This window comes from Odontesthes bonariensis, chromosome 1 (genome assembly GCF_027942865.1).
Source record: "Odontesthes bonariensis isolate fOdoBon6 chromosome 1, fOdoBon6.hap1, whole genome shotgun sequence".
Classification (NCBI taxonomy): Eukaryota; Metazoa; Chordata; class Actinopteri; order Atheriniformes; family Atherinopsidae; genus Odontesthes; species Odontesthes bonariensis.
Window position 1 is genome coordinate 15,979,278 of NC_134506.1, and position 6,415 is coordinate 15,985,692.

Sequence of the window (6,415 nt, forward strand, 5' to 3'; positions counted from 1 at the left end):
ATTGACAGTTTAAAAAATACCTAGACTTGCAAAAGTTTTCCAACATTTGTTGTCATTTCAAAATGAATTAAATAAAGCTTTGTGTAACATGAGTCCAAAACTATGCCCAGGGATAAAGGTTTGACTTTATGTGCTTTGCTGCATCCTATAGGCAAAAACTCCCAAGAGCTCTTTTTGGCACCTTGTTGAGAAGAGAGAAAGAGAAGTGAAACTTTATGACTCCATCAGACCACCAACCAGAGAACCCTGTCATGTCCAGGTTCCCTATTATGTACCGTGGGTCAATTTTTGTCCATGTTGAGCTATTAGAGACAATCATCATTTTCCTTCAGAAAAGCTTGATGAGACATTGTTTATGAGTAGTTGTGGTGATGGTGACTCAGCAACACCTTAAAACTGTTTTAAAGACACGTTTTGACACCTCCCTACGACTATAAGCTATACAATGACAAATGGTCTCTATATTTTCAGTTTTTATTATAGAAAAGATCCTGTTAAAGTGACAAAAACATACACACACAGTTTCTCTGCAATTTTTGCCTCTTTCTCGACAACCTGCTTCCCATTTATCATGCTCTTTCTCCCTTTCTTCATTATTCATCTTTAGTCTGGTTTTGCTCAATGTGGCAGAGAAAAAAAGATAAGGTATAGTTTTCATTGACATCCAACCACCCTGTAACCAAGTGCCTTTGAGTTTGCTTTGACTTTATGTCTTAACTTTGTTTATTAATTAAGTTTAAAATCATGCATCATTCTAAATATAGACACTTTTTCCCCGAAACCGTTTCTAACATGAAAATGTCACATACCTAAAGAAATCTGAACAAATATTGAGTAAATCTTATTTATTATGAATAACTTCCCCGTTAAGTACATATACAGTGTTTCATAATCACATTTTTTGCACCTTAATGAGCCATTTGCACCCAGATGTTTCCACTACTGGCCTATACATACATGGCCTTAAAGTTAAATGTGTATATTGTACTTTGCCAAATGCATTTTTATTTCCCAGTTCTTCAGATAAATCAAAAGTTTATGAACTTTACACAGTCATTTTTCTCTCTCCCTGTAGGATTAATTTCTATTACGTTTTTTCTATACCAAGAAATGAAATATTAAAAATAATAAATGAATGTGCACAAGCAGGGGAATCATAAATCCCACCACAGCATGCTGTCTTGGTGCAGGAGCAACTGGTTCCGCTAAATCTTACTCATGGGTCTGGTTTGGAGAAGAGCTACTGTGTGAGAGACGATGTCTAACAATTCCTGTCAGAGGACTCACAGAACAAGCTGTGCCACAGGGTAAAAACAGAAATTTGGGGAAATGGAGGGAGAAAACGGGAAAAAATCTGTGCTTGTTTTCTTTTAAAGTGAGCACAACTGAGTCACCAATTTCTCCCATGTGGAAACAGCCGTCAAATACTTTCCACCTGTGAAACAGTGCCAAACTGTGGAGGATCAAAACACCACAAGATTTCAAGTATTACCTAACCCTCTCTTCCAGATTCACTGATGTTGTTCAACAGTCTGCCTGAATGTGCACTCATGCCGTATAGATGGGAAATGTGTTTCAAAGAACATATACATATTTCAACAAAAGAGGTATTCAGTTCCTACTATAATGATATATTTTGGATATGACTTAATTTCCTGAGATGTTAGGTCAACCTTGTTAAATTTATGAGCTGTCTGCCTCTGGAAGGCAGCCTGGCTTTTGTCAAAGTAATTCACCTCATCTCTTCTTCACTCTCCGTCTCTGTTTTCCATATGTAACGTACACCTTTCAACCAAGATTCATCTCCACTCTGGATGTTCTCACAGTGATTTATATAAGGGAGCTGATAATAGCTCCAACTGGCATCTCTGCAGAACCCTTTCTGGAGGAAATTGAAATCCATCTTTCTGTGTTTCATTCTGTCATAATTTTCCATGAATATCAAAACAACACTGAGCATTGCTTGAGTTAGACAGCATAACATACCATGTGGGTTTAGTGTTGGTTAAAATTCATTACATTTACATGAGAATGTAGGTGTAAAACGGTTTACAATGTTAGATTGGTAAAAACATCTGCAGTAGATCACCATGCAGCGTCACTGTGGGATGGAACAGTAAAAGATAAAGAGTGGTATGCATTTAGCTGTGATTTTAAGTGTACAAGGCCCTTTTAGGCAATACAGTTTTCATTTATTTTCAAAAGTTCACAAAAAAAAGTATTCAATGTCATTGCATCCAAGTCTTAAAGAAAAACATTTATAGCTCCCTTTGCTCAGCAGAACAACTGCAAACTGTGGGAGGTTGCATGACTTGTTACTAAAATGTGATCTCATTTATTGTTTTACCTGTTTCTTTACTGAATTCACCCTTTAAATCTTACAAATGCTGCAGGAAAAATGAAGTGAACTCATAGATTTTACATCTTTTGGCAGCAACAACCTAAAACAAACATTTCCTATAGTTGTGGATCACATCTTCAAGCAAGACTTTTTAAACCAATTCTCCTCACAGCTGCATCAAATAAGCTAGATTCTTAAAGTGTCTGGTGTGCGTGGCTCTCTTGCGGTCACTAAACAACTGGGTCAAAGTCTGTGTTTCATTGCTGAAAGCCATTCTGTCATAGATTTGCTTCCATCTCTGAGGCCTTTTTTCCTGCTGCATCATTCTGCTAAGTTTCAGTAAGCAGAGAGCCAGAGGGGAAAAAAATCATCCCACAAGATAAACTTAAGCCATTTTATTCCTCTCAGTGATGGCAAACTAACAAGGCCCAAAGGCAACAAAGCCGCCCCAAACAACACCACAACAACCTTGGGACAACATTTTACAGTCAGATTCATTTAGATGCAATTGTTCAACTGTAGAGCGGTCAATATCTTTACCTTAGAATACTGAGGAGCACAACATTTTAAGTAGTTTCCAGGGAACAAAAGTGTAATATAGGAGGAACTGCTTTCAAGTTCAAATGTATTCATTAAGAAGTAACTCATAACTAGATTTAATCAAACAAATAATGACCACTCAATGACTGGTTAATTGCTGTATCAACTGTTACTGGTTTTGTGTTGTTCACCAGCAGGTTCAAAGTTCATCGGGAACCAATTATGAAGAACTTGAACTTACTGACCGATTCATTATTATGGGATCTGTCATCTCATTAGGATTCATCTTATAGTCCTCGTTTAGGAATTATTTGGGGAGTAATCATCAACAACTAATTAATTCATCATGTTACTCTGCGTTCTTTCTTCAGTTGTATTTAATCAGCTAACCATTACCTAATCCTTAACAATCTAAAAAATGGCATGATCAGTACCCATATACTGAAATGTTTATCCATCATTGTAAAGTGTCACACTTAACTAAATTTTCGCTCCTTGTGAAAATCAAGCAGCTCCAACCTACACCATCTGTCTTCTCCCAATCAATGGCTTTCTTTTCTTCTTTGCCAACTCTTTGACCTCATGGTTTTTGTTGATGTCAGCAGTCTAAGTTTTTTCTTTTTCTTTTTCAAACAGACTCTGACAGTGTTTGAATGGTGTTTTCAGTGTGTGTATATAAAAAAAGAAAACTGCCAACAGCTGAGTCAGAGACACTGAGAGATTTAGGTTTGTTATGTCAGTGTGGTTTCTAACACCTGTAAATAGAATTTGATTTGTAAAATCTCTTTAAGTCTCCTTCAACGCATATGTTTCTTGTTTGTTTAAAACAAACACATTAAGTAGAAACAACAAGTAATGAGTTTTATTGGAGGTTATGCAAGATTGTTTTTCGCTAAGCTAACCAGCCTCTGGCTCTAAGGCTTGCAAGCTTGATGTTCAACAAACCACCACTTATCGATCTCTGACAAAAAGGGTGCACCCTATTCCTGCAAAACTGAGGGATGGGGCCTAGTGCTCCAAAGGGAAGAAATGGGATTGGACCTATATTTTCAAATTGTTAACCCATTTCCTTTAATAAACCAAGCAAAAACGTAACAGAACATCATAGCATAGTATCCTCTTCTGGCTTTTATACTTTGTGCGTTGCCTAAACAAGAAGAGATAAAGCCTCGAAGTACAAATTTGTGGAGTCTCCAGTGATTTCAGGCTCTGAAAAAGCCTCTGTAATGAGTACCAAACTTTAACAGATGGAGAGCCTGGGGAGCGCTTGTTTTCAAAGTGTGGTTCTCCACCCCAGCTTCACCTAAGTGTGGATGGGCAGTCTAGAGTGGGAGAGCCAGATGGCCACAGCTGGATGGAATAAATGGGGGAGGCAGTGAAGGATTGGGGGTTGTGTGAAGTGATAGGTTAAAAAGAAAGTTGAGATTTAGATGAGAGATACAAAGTTGGAGGTGGTGAGTTTATTTAATTGAAGGATGGAGGGAGAGATGAGCAGTAAATGTGACTGTATGTTTGTCACACCCGTGTACAGCTGTTCCTGTATGCCTCCAGCTCTCCAGCTCTGAATTGTAAGAGTTTGAGAATTACATAAAATAATTCTCCCCTTGCATAGAGGACAAAGAAAAAAAAAGTAGTTTAGCAGAAGTTCATGCACCAGACAGCCACTGGGTGAAAAATGAAACAGTTGAGCAACACAGTTCAAGATTGTCAGCATTCTCACTAGTCCTCATCATTGCTCAAGTCTGAATCAGACTGAATTTCTGCACAGGATGTGAAGAGCATCTGCTGCTCTGCTGGAGAAGTCGCTGAGGATGGGCAGCCCTTGCAAAGAAGGACACTCTGACAACTCACCATAGATTCCACAACACAGTGCTACAATACAGAGTTACCGTGGAGACCAGATTGGGTGGGGCCATTTACGGAGTGACAGCAAGGGTTTGACAAGCGAGGGGGGCTAATGGCAGCATTTCATTCACTGAATTATGTCCTGAGTCATGCAGGGCACTCACACACCCTTGTGATGAGCTGACCACAGTGTCCAGATGAGCAGAGTGAAAAAGTCAGCTGAGTTTCTCTTATTTTGTTTAAATGTTGTGACTCATATGGTGAACATACTGCTTTTTCATATATGTGACAGATGTGAAGCAACAGCCTTTTACCTTTGTTTTGCTCTCCATTAGCTACTGACAGAAATATCTGACTGTGCACTGTCTATGTTTTGCTCTTTAGTGCATATGGAGCAATTCATTATTTATTCATCTCATATTCTCTGAGATTAGTTTTGTTGCGGTCAGACATTAATGACAACAGTGACCCGAACAAAGTGTTAAAATACACGCATTAGGTGGTCATATGATCCATTTTCAATTTAATGTGATCCAAATTCAAACACACTTGGGGGGGGGGGGTTAAAGAAAGCTGGCTTTACTATTCAACATAGTGATTAATCAACAGTCTTCAATCAGACGCTTCTTCGGGTCTGCTGCAAGGACCAGTTGAAGAGGTCATTCCACCCTACAAAAAATAGCCTCACACAATGATAACTTATGATAACTATTCAATTTCACTTCTGAGAGTCCCACCTCTCTGACCTTTTTCAAGGGTCCTTCTTCATCCAAAAGGACCATTTGCTGTGCGAAACTACACCCTCTTCCTCTACAGACGGCTGCGCTCCCTCGGGTCAGTCACAGTTTATAATTCCACCAGTCAAACTTGACAAAAGCTGTTCCACCATTTCCAGTATGGCAGTCTTTCATGTCACTATTCTTTCAGTCAGAGCTGTGGAAACCCTGTCTGTGTTTTTCTTCCCTGACATCAGGTGTGAATAAGCATGAACTTTACTGGGTAACACATGTGTGTTTCTATTTCTGTGTGTTTTTGTGAGGGGACAGAGAAACATTAGGCTCAGTCAAAAAGTAACTTGGTGGAAGTGAACACCATGAGCTTCTGTAACCTGTGCCCTCACTTGCACTGTTCACTGTTTGGCCTTAATGAATCCCTCAAAGGGAAGCTGTCCCTTTCTAGTGGGGTCGATTCCCAGACTGTGCCCATGGTTTTAATGAGGCCAATGAGAAAAGTAGAGGAAACAAGTCTGTATCTTGTTTACCCACTGGAATGAAAAAATAGCCTCTTTGTTAGTGCTGCAAAATGAGCTTCGCAGACATATACAGAATTTGGTGCCCATGTGAAAGCGTCTGTCTTTTTTCCTGTTGTCACTCCAAACTAAGACTAATTGTTTTACAAAACAGAGACTACAGTCCATCACATTAATGAATTCCTGATTTGGCTGCCAGTAGACAGATGAGGATATTCACACAGACAGGGCACATTTCCAAAGTACTTACAGTAAGTTCCAAAGCCAGAGAAGGAGAGTATCAGTCAACCCTGACCAGTTAGCCTGCTCATACTGTTGGTGTGTGTCTGTGATGTGCCTTTGTGTGTGACTCCTTGCCGCAAGCTGCCTGCCTCGTCACTTCTTACTGGGCAGGTTGTCCTCAGAAGATCCTGGAGGAAGCAGACAAAGAGGTGCTTTGA